Source organism: Orycteropus afer, unplaced genomic scaffold, assembly GCF_000298275.1.
Source record: "Orycteropus afer afer isolate SDZICR_OR568_19922 unplaced genomic scaffold, OryAfe1.0 scaffold00238, whole genome shotgun sequence".
Classification (NCBI taxonomy): domain Eukaryota; kingdom Metazoa; phylum Chordata; class Mammalia; order Tubulidentata; family Orycteropodidae; genus Orycteropus; species Orycteropus afer.
In genome coordinates, this window is record NW_006921825.1 from 5,418,172 (window position 1) to 5,429,438 (window position 11,267).

The following is an 11,267-nucleotide window of genomic DNA, read 5'->3' on the forward strand; positions in this document are numbered from 1 at the left end:
CTCTCTCTCTCCTCTGTCTCATGTTGCCTTTCTTTGTTTTCAGTTTTGTGTTTTACACATGCAAGGTTCCTTGTGAAAAAGCTATTTCCTGGTAATTCCTCTCCATGATTTCCCAAATTTCTAAATTCCTGAGGATTTTCATCTATGAGCTTCAGAATATTTACACTAGAATTTCTTACTTTTTTATTTTTTATGAGTGAAAAGTATTTGACTTGTGATTTTTTAAGTACATGACCAGCCCCAGAAATGTGTAACTAATTTAAGGATAACAGAGGAAAGTGTTAGTCATAGGAGAGTGGTGACAATATTTTTGTTTCATTAGAAGTAAAATGAAGAAGAAACTGTAAATCATCTGATGCTGAAGATATCAAGTCTGCTGTTTTATTTAATGAAGCATGACTATAATTTACTATTCTCCTGAGGCCAGAGCAATTTGTTCTCTCAAAAAAAAAGTGTACTTTAAGACAATTAAAAGCTTGCTTCCACATGCATTTTCTTTTCTCAGATACATTTCATTTTATTATTGCAGGAGAGAGTAGACTACTTTTAAAAGACTAGTGTAGTCACACAACATCAGCAACACATTTTTAGGAAGAAAATAATAGTATTATATGATTAATTATATTTTGAATTTTGAAATATTTAACCTTGCATTATTAGCTCATTATTGCATCAAAATAAAACAGTGAAAATTTTAAGAAGTAATGAATAAATTCATAGTGCTTTGAACCACATAGTGCTTAAGTGGTTCAAACCCACCAGCCACTCCTCAGAAGGAAGGTTGGGCAATCTATTTCCGTAGTGATATCACCTCAGAAACCCAAGGAGGGGTCGCTATGAGTCAGGTCTGACTCGCGGCACATAACAACATAAGAAGTAAAGCATTTTCATAACCCCAAAGATGCTTCAATCAAATTCAATTCAATATCCAAAAGATGCAATTATAAAGAATTAACAGTTCACTTCCACAGATACTTAGCGAGGAATTGTTTTGTGCTAGGTACGCTTTAAGATGGTAGGGTGAGAAAGAACCTAATTTAATAAAATATTCCTTTATTCGTAAGTCTACATTTTTAGAAGTATTTTTCAAGCACTGAGCTAGGTACTGAGAATACGAGCCAAACCCATTGCTGTCAAATTAATTACAACTCAGAGCGGAATGGCTCCAGAGGATTTCCAAGGCTGTAATCTTTCACCAGTGGAGTGGCTGGTGGGCCCAAACTGCTGATCTTTTGTTTAGCAGCCGTGCTCTTAACCAATGAACCACCATGGCTACTTTAGGATACAAGGTTGTTGATAGGTGCCATTATGTGAATTCTCATTCATAGTGACCTCATGCACAATAGAGTGAAACACTGCCACATCCTCTGCCACTCACAGTTGTTGCTATATTTGAGCCCTTTGTTGCAGTCAATCCATCTCACTGAGGGTCTTCCTGTTTTTCACTTACTCACTATTTACCAGCATGATGTCCTTCTCTGGGGACTGGTCCTCCTTTTAACATATCCAAAGTAATACCAGTAGGATACAAGTTACCTGACCTTAATTGACTTTTTTTTTTAAACTTAAAGTACTTGCATTGCAAGATGGTTTCCTTTTACCATCTAATTCACCACATGTTCATAAACAAGGGGCCCATATAAAAAATATCAAATAAATATTTCCTAGCAACATTACTTTCATCATCATCTTATTATTATCACACACTTGCATTTAAATACTATGAGACAAGGTGTTGCATATCAGTGTTTTTTAATGTCTTTCTTGCTTTTCTTATAAAAACATAAAAAAAAAAAAAAAAGGTTCCTGTTGGGGCTTCAGTGGTGGGAGGGAGCCCATTGGAGGCACCCTCCCGAGGCACCACACTGCCCATGCTGACTACCCAGCCCTCCGGCTTGGGCTGCCACTGCCGATGTCATGAGTGCCCAATGTCCCCGAGGCCAACAGCGACTCCATGGCTACGTGTTGGGGTCTTTCTTCCTCATCACCCTGGTTAGGGTGGTGGTGGCTGTGGTAATGTATGTACAGAAGAAAAAGCGGGTGGACCGCCTTCGCCACCATCTACTCCCCATGTACAGCTATGACCCTAAGGAGGAGCTCCACAAAGCTGAGCAAGAGCTGCTCTCTGATGTGGAAGACCCCAAGGTGGTACATGACTGGCAGAGTGGCTATCAGCACAAGTGGATGCCTTTGCTGGACGTCAAGACATAAACTGATCCCTAGCCCTGATCTTCAGAACTTCGGGGTCCTGGTATGCCCAAGAGTCCCATAGCTTGCTGCTTGCCCCCTCTCACTTGTACTCACCTAGCCCCCTGCTGGATTCTGGATTCCCATTCCTCCTCCCATTCCCCAAGCCTCTGCTTAATAGGCAGCCCATACCTACAGCCCTTTGTGAGCTCTGAGCCTACCACCCAGTCCCAGGCACTAATGGAGGATATCTTTTTCTTCTGAGTGGAGGTGGTTGGGAGGGCTTCCTCTAGGAGTCCTTGAGTAGTACAAAAGGGTTAATGCACCAGGCTGCTAAGGTTGGAAGTCAAATCCACCCCGTGGTGCCTTGGAAGAAATGCCTGGCAATCGACTTCCAAAAATTCAACCATTTAATACCCTATGGAGCACTTCTACTTACATGGGGTTGCCATGAGACAGAACTGACTTGACAGCAACTGCTTACCTTCCTCTACCCCTCCCTGACTTAGCTTTAGCATAAACCCCCAGGAGGGCTTAAGAGGTTTCCATGGTGAAAGGACCTGATGTATAGTGTTCAGTATATATACATATTGTAAATAAAATGTTTCGTGGCTAAAAAAAAAAAAAAAAAAAAAGTACATTTAATGTGCTGTGTATTTAGTGTGTGCCTGACATGGGCTTTAGAGGCAATATCCCCTAAAATCCATCTAAAACTCTATCAGTTAGGAACTCTCATTTTAGCGTAATGAGAAAGAAATAGAGGATCAGAGTGGTTAAGATAATTTCTTCAGGTGATTAGGCTAATAGGAGGCTCAGCTCAAACTCAACCCCAGTTCTTTTACATGGAATGGTGCTAGGGAAGGACGATTTCCCTGTACCCACCCCATCCTCATGTACCCACTTCATGAAGAGAAGTGAGGATAGTTTGAATGTATTTTTAAAGAATTGAATCAGTAGATTGTTAAGTTTTCTTCTCTTTTTTAATTACTGTCTAGATAGGTTGGTAGTAGGTAGATAGACAGACAGACAGATAGATGAAAATAGATATAGAGGGAAGAGAACATTTTTTTGCCACATAGTAAGGGTGACCTTGAATTAGAGTTGGGAGATGTCAGTTTTACTCTCAGATGCATGACCTTGACCAAGGCCTTTAATACTTCCATGTTTGTTTTCTCATCCACAAAGTAAGTATAATTCCATTCTTGCCTACCTTACCTCCTCACTTATGTAAGGATGAAATGAGAATGTTTGAGATAACCCTTTGGAAACTGAAACAAGATGCTCAAGTGTCATCAATAAAAACCGGGAAATAGAAAACAAAATGAAAACTCAGCAAGCTTTATGTCTCTAAAGCGTTATAATTTCAAAAGGTCAGGCAGGGTAGATGCTGTTCAAATACAGAGCTTTGCTCTGTGAAATATTGATTCCTTGAAAAACTTCTGCAACAGAGGAGAGAAAGGACAGGAGTTCAACCTTCAAATGAAAGCAGCTGAGTGCCATGGTGAATAGAGCAGACGTGGCAATCAGGTAAGACAGATTTGAAACAAGCTCGGCCATTTTGTTATTTTCAAGACCTTACAAGATCTTTAACTTCTCTAAGTCTCACTTTTCTATCTAAAAAGTAGGAGTAAAAATAAAAATATCACAAGGTCAATGTAAAAAATAAATGAAAATAATTTATGTGCAATGCTTGGCATTGTGCCTGGTGCATAGAAAATGTCCAATAAGAGGTCTATGTAGAGTCTGATGTTGTTATTGTCAGGTGCTGACAAGTTGGCTCAGACTCACAGCAACCCTATGTACAACAGAACAAAACAATGTCCAATCCTGTGCCAGCCTCACAATCCTTACTATAGCTGAGCCCATCATTGCAGCCACTGTGTCAATCCATCTCGTTGACCCTTTTTTGTTGACCCTCCACTTTACCAAGCATGATATCCTTCTCCAGGGAATGGTCCCTTCTAACAACATGATCAAAGTAGGTGAGATTCTTGCTGACCATTCTTGCTTCCAAGGAGCATCCTGGCTGCACTTCTTTCAGAAAGATTTATTAGTTCTTCTGGCAGTCCATGGTACTTTCAATATTCTTCTCCAATACAACAACTCAAAAGCATCAACTCTTCTCTGATCTTCCTTATTCATTCCCCAGCCTTCTTATTTCATTGCCAGCACCTTAGTCTTCAAAGAGACATCTTTGCTCTTCAGCACTTTAAAGAGGTCTTCTGCAGTAGATTTGCCCAGAGCAATACATCGTCTGATTTCTTGACTTCTGCTTCCATTGGTGTTGATTGTGGAACCAAGTTAACGTGAAATCTTTGACAACTTCAAACTTTTCTCCATTTATCAGGATGCTGCTTATTGGTCTAACTGTGAGGATTTTCACTTTCTTTATGTCGAGGTGTAATCTATACTGTAGACTGTAGTCTTTAATCTTCATCAGTCAGTGCTTTAAGTCATCTTCACTTTCAGCAAGCAAAATTATGTCATCTACATGTCACAGGTTATTAATGAGCCTCCTTCAATCCTGATGCCACACTCTTCTTCATATAGTCCAGCTTCTCAGATTTATTTACTCAGCATACAGATTGAATTAAGCATAATGAAAGGACACAACCCTGACTCACTCCCTTCCTGATTGCAAACTATGCAGTATCCCTTTGTTCTGTTCCAATGACAGCTTCCTGGTCCATACTGGTTTCTAATGACAATAACCTGACAGATGAGTGGTGGATGCAGAGTCTGATATGCTACATGAATTCCTACCAATGCACTTGTACTTGTTTTTAATTTTGAGCCATGCCTGAGTGATTTCAGTCATTTCAGAAAGTCAGTAAAGAATGCCAGCAGGCATGCTGCTAGGGAGAATTGAGAGAATTTTGTTAAGTTGGGAAAAATAAATGGGCAGGAAATGAGGGTGTATCTCACATCAGATCCACAAAGTCCATTTTGAATGGGCTAAGTGACAGAGGTCATTGTAGCCAAGGAGTCCAGTTGAGCAATACAAGACTCTGTTTAGTATTTCTAGGGGGAGAAAAATAAGTTAAAAGAATCCTTTTAGGAATGTGAGTAATTTAGACTTCTGAGTAGAGTGATGGTCATATTCCAACTTGCTCAGAACAGACTTAGATCACACCTACTGTCCTGGCTAACCATTAGTAGTGCTCTAAATTATCCAGATATGGATAATTAATTTCATATAGTTCAGACTTCTAAGGCCTGGAAATAAAACGCAAGTATCTGGAGGGAGTCTGCATGAGGTGTTTACAGGAGCTGTGAAAGTAGCAGTTCCTCCAATAGCATGCTTTATACTTTATAGGTTTTGCAGCATCTCTTAAATTCATGGTCATGTTTACCCAGGAAAAAAAGCCCGATTTAGAGTCCCAGAGAATACAACAATGCACCTCTCTTCTTGTTATCTGAAGGATTCTCCTCCAAGATAATCACAATAGTTTTGAAAAATAGGTCACCTAGATTTCAAAACTCTTTTATTTCAAGCCATCTGGGGCTGAGGATGATTTTTGGTATCACAGCAGAAACACGACATAACACATTTATTTGCACATCTGCCAGTGTTGCAGCATTGTTCTGGGTATTTGTTATTCAGAAGATGTATCAAGAATCTGAACCTTGGAGAAACAAGCTACTCAGCATTTCAATTAAGATCAGTATGCTGTGCATACTAAACATCACCACAGAAAATCTTGGAGCGTGGTTGATTATGTGCATTTTAAAAACTAAATAAAATACTGCCGGGCAGTTGCAAGTTAAATTCTATTCTGCACAGTGATCTCTTCCTCTTTCTCTGAATTATTCTCAGAAAGGTGGTCATTACTGGTCCTGATTTGCAACTCCAAATTCCCACCACCTTAGGTTTCCTGTCCAAGTTTTGTGAATTATTCTCCACACGTTTAATTGACTCTGTATAAAGCTTTGATTAAATGTTCTCTAAGAAAGCAGGCCATGTGACTCCACGTAGTTCCCATAATGTCCAACACAACTATAAAAAAAAGATTAGTGGCTTATTTGTAATCATTGCCTTTTTTTTTTTTTTTTTTTTTTCTTTAATTGTATTTTGATTTGGGTGAAGATTTACAGAATAAATTCACTTTTCCTTCATTTATTATTCTCCTTCCCTACTGGATTTTTTTTTTTCTCTTTTTTTTTTTTTTTTTTTTTTTTTTTTTTTTTTTGCCTTCCCCCTTCTTGCTAGAATAATTCTTAATGTTCTTTTCTTTCACCACATTATTTGTGGGGCTGCCAGAGTTCTCTTCACTGCTGCTATCATCACACAGAAAATAGACATGGCTCCATCACCTGTAAAAAAATGCTGAGTGTATCAGAATTTGAGAATGGCTACTTCTCCCTGTATGCCGTGTTGGTGAACATAAAAGAAAACATCAAGCTCATTGTGGTCTTTCAGATAATACTAATGATGATTGATAATAATAATAATAAATGTGTATTGAGTATACTCCATGCTGAGGGCCTTATCTGCATCATGCTATTAATTCCCACAAAAAGCTAGTGATGTAAGTACTATCACTCTATTGTTTACATAAGGAAACTAAGGTACAGAGTGGTATAATAGTTTGCCCAATGTCACACAGCTGGTACTTTTTCATAAATTCAGAATTTAAATGTAGATTTTTCTGAACTTTGAATCTGCTGTCAAATTTATGTTACGATGTTTCTCTTTCATAGAATGAAGTTCTGATCTATTTGATGCTAGCCGACCATTTGATCTTACACCATTGTATTTGATTTCTTCTGTCTTCCCAGCACACGATGAAACAATACCTAAAATGAAAATTTGCATATGCTTACAGAATTTAAAATTGATTGATTGCCTGTACAAAGCTGTGACTTGTAATTAAATCATGGTTTAGAGGAACTTTTTTTTTTTAAATCCATTAAAATCTGAAGTTGGTAAGAGTAAAGATCATTGCATTCCAAAGATGAGCAGAATAGTTTATAGATAGTTGTCACCAAGCAATAGTTATTGAACATGTGTGGGAAAAAGGAGGAAAAAGCAACAACAATTTTACTCCAGGTAATATCATTTGATGGTGGCATAGTGCCTAAGGCATTTGACTGCTAACCAGAAGGCTGGTGGTTCAAACCCACCAGCCATTTCTTGGAAGGAAGGTTCGACAATCTACTTCTGTAGTGATACTGCCTCAGAAACCCAAGGAGGGGTTGCTATGAGTCGGATCCAACTCAACAGCAGTGGGTTGGGTGTTTTGGGTTCCTTCTGAGAGCAACTCAGAGATAGGAAAGCTGAAATGGGTGCTTCATTCCATTTTGGGCTCTATGTTCACAACGGAGGGACTGAACAAAGAATAAAATCTAGCCTCTCTCTTTTTAATGTGTTGCTGTTACATATCACTACCTCATTCTTACCTTCCCTGATGATTATCCTGTTGTGCTGGCATTTTCCATTTTTATCCCTTTGCCCTTTTCCTAGTTAATCTTGATAAACTTTCCATTCTTCCATTTACCATTGCTGTTTCAGCACCTTTGTATATAAGATTATTGACAAAACCAATTTCTTTCCGAGAAGAACACAGATATTGATTTTGGGTAAGATTTACAAACTACCTGCAGATCATAACAAACTGCTAATAAATTGTCATCTATTCCTAATGGATGGGAACATAGAGTGTGATTTATTTCTGTGTAAAGGAAGGAGTTGGGAGGGGTGTTCCCTGAAGGTCCCTGCAGATATCTAGATGAGGAGAAACACTTCCCTCTCAGGTAATTTTTTACACAGAGTCACATACAAAATTCCATCTGGATCTGCATATCCTGGGTCAGGACAATTCAGGCAATTCAGATGTCTCTATCTCAATCTGTGTCTCACCTACCAGACCTCAGTTTAGGTCCTGCCTCTGACAACAATGTGACCATGGGCAAGTAACCAAACCTCACTTCCCCAATTTGAAAAAAAAGGGGGGGGGAATAGTGTGACATGAAAATCAAACAGCACACAGAATATGGAAGTAATTTTCAAACAGTAATTTAAAAAAAAAAAAAATGTTGCTTACCATTTTTATAGGCGTCAACTTCTAAATATGTCCACCAATTGCATTCACATATAAGACATGATTAATTTAAAGAATTCAACTTATATTCAAAGCATTAATACTTAACCTGTGTTAATAATTATTGTTGTCATTAGGTGCTGTTGAGTGGAATTTAACTCTTAGTGACCCCATGCACAACAGGATGAAATACTGCCCAGTCCTGCAAGATCCTCACATCCTTGTTATCCTTGAGCACATTATCGCAGCCACTGTGTCAATCCAGCTCATTAAGGGCCTTCCTTTCTCGATGACCTTCGAAGGGGGTCTGGTGGCATAGTGCCTAAGGTATTTGACCGCTAACCAGAAGGCTGGTGGTTCAAACCCACTAGTCACTCCTCAGAAGGAAGGTTGGGCAATCTACTTCCGTAATGATACCGCCTCAGAAACCCAAGGAGGGGTTGCTGTGAGTCAAAATTGACTCCACGGCAGTGAGTTTCTACTTTACAAAGCATGATATCCTTCTCCAGGGAATGGTCCCTTCTGACAACATAACCAAAGTAGGTAAGAAGTATGGCCATTCTTGCTTTTTAAGGAGCATTGTGGCTGCACGTCTTTCAAGACAGATTTACTCATTCTTCTGGCAGTTCATGGTATTTTCAGTATTCTTCACCAACACCACACTTCAAAGGCATCAACTCTTTTCAGTCTTCCTTCTTCATTGTCTAGCTTTCACATTCATATGAGGCTATAGAAAATACCATGGCTTGGGTTAGGTGCACCTTAGTCTTCAAAGTGACATCTTTGCTCTTCAACACTTTAAAGTGGTCCTTGGCAGTAGATACCCAGTGTAATACTCTGTCTGATTTCTTAACTGCTGCTTTCATAGGTGTTGACTATAGATCCAAGTAAAAAGAAATCTTTGCCAACTTCAATCTTTTTTCTGTTTATTGTAATTTAGCTTATTGATCCAGCTGTGAGGACTTTTGTTTTCTTTATGTTAAGGTGTAAACTATACTGAATACTGTAGTCTTTGATTTTCACTAGTAAGTGCTTCAAGTCATCTCCACTTTCAGCAAGCAAGGATGTGTCGTCCACATATCACAGGTTGTTAATGAGTTTCCCTCCAATCCTGATGCCATGTTTTTCTTCATGCAGTCCATTTTCACAGATTATTTGCTCAGCATACAGACTGAATAAATATGGTGAAAAGATACAACCCTCACACACTCTTTTCCTGATTTAAAACCATGTAGTATCCCCTTGTTGTGCTCACACGGCAGCCTCCTGGTCTATGTACATATTCCTCATGAGTACAGTTAAGTGGTCAGGAAGTTAATAATAATTGGCCATCTTGACATTCTCTTTACAAGGAATGCTGCCTAATACTTTTGGCTATTGTACATTACAGCAAACACGGCTACTGGTACCTCTGTTCAGGTACTGTTTCTAAGAAATAATAGCATAAGTGAAGTGCACTGAGGTGAACACTGGTTTAGAATTCAGGAGTCTGATAGTTATGGGTTTGGACTCTGACTTGTTAGCACTTTTAGCAAACAGCTCTTCTCTCTGAACCACAGGGCAGATTAGATAAGGCAATGCCTATAAACTAATGCTGGTTCCCATTCCTCATTCTTGGTTTAAGAAACAGAGTAAACTGTTTCTCACCCATAATTCTCAAGGGTGGGATTATCTAGTTTATTTAATTTTCTGATGAATTAAATTTTTTTAAAAAAATTGCTTCAATCATTGTCACAAACATTCTAGAAAGACTGATGCCTTTGGGTTAACCAATACTTGTCACTAAAGGAGATCTTGACTCAAACCAGTTGCCAAGCTGATTCTGAATCATGGCAATTCCGTGTGTACCAGAGTATAATTATGTTCCACAGGGTTTTCAATGGCTAATGTTCAAAAATATAGATTACCAGGCCTTCCTTCTAAGGCACCTCTGATGCAGTCAAGCACATTAGCAGCCAAGTATGTTAACTCTGCATCACCTAAGGATTTCAAAGGGTAGCTTGGAGATCATTTAATCAAAATCTTGGAACTTATAGATTTCCAGTGTTGAGTATAATGTAACTGTTACATAGATTTTATGTGAGCTCTATATTATTTTAATGATAAAGTCTTAGAAACAAAGTAATAGTAACAATGTAGGAAACTTGTATCAATTCTTCCCACACATCTGTTGAGGAGCTCTGGTGGTGTAGTGCCTAAGGCATTTGACTGCTAACCAGAGGGCTGGCGGTTCACTGATAGAGGAAAATTTGAGCTGTTCATAGTTACTATTCTTGCATGAGATATATGACTTACATGATCATATAAATGTCAATTTACCTATTTTACTAGAGAGATGGGTTTTTATCCATTTACATATTTGTAACAATGTCATATCAGGTGAAACAAACTGCATTAAGGAAAACAAATTTCAAGGAAAAGGCAAAATTTTTTCAGAAATATTTATTAGCATAATAGCTGTTTTGAATGCTGTACATAATTTTATTTTCTTAGACTTAAGTATTGCCTGGTCTTGTAGAATGAAAATACTTCCCACTATAATGTCAAAACAGCTCCTGTTAAAATTAATTATACAGCTGAACCATACAATTATCACTAAATTTTTCCTTTATTCCCTGTTCTAATCTTGCTGTAACTCTGCTCGTTCGGTGTTATAAACCACAATGATAAAGAAAAGTGCAACTTTTTTTTTTTCATTTGTAGACCAAGACATTCAGTGCTTTCTTCTATAGTCAAGGGGATATAAAGAAGAAAGCAATCATTACAGAGTGTCACTGAGATTTTAATTTCACTCAACTGAGATGGTGAGCATGTAAATTTAGAATTGAAGCCCACAAAGGTAGGAAATGTTACACTGGGCAAGATCTTCTCACAACTCTCCTACTTTTATAATCTTTAACGTGTACATTCTTATCAAAAATGCAAATGAGCTGGGACAGACCTCTGCTGTTGTTGTTAGGTGCCAATGAATTGATTTTGACTCATAACAAGACCCCATGTGAAAGAGGACATAAGGTTTTCTAGGCCGCAATCTCTATG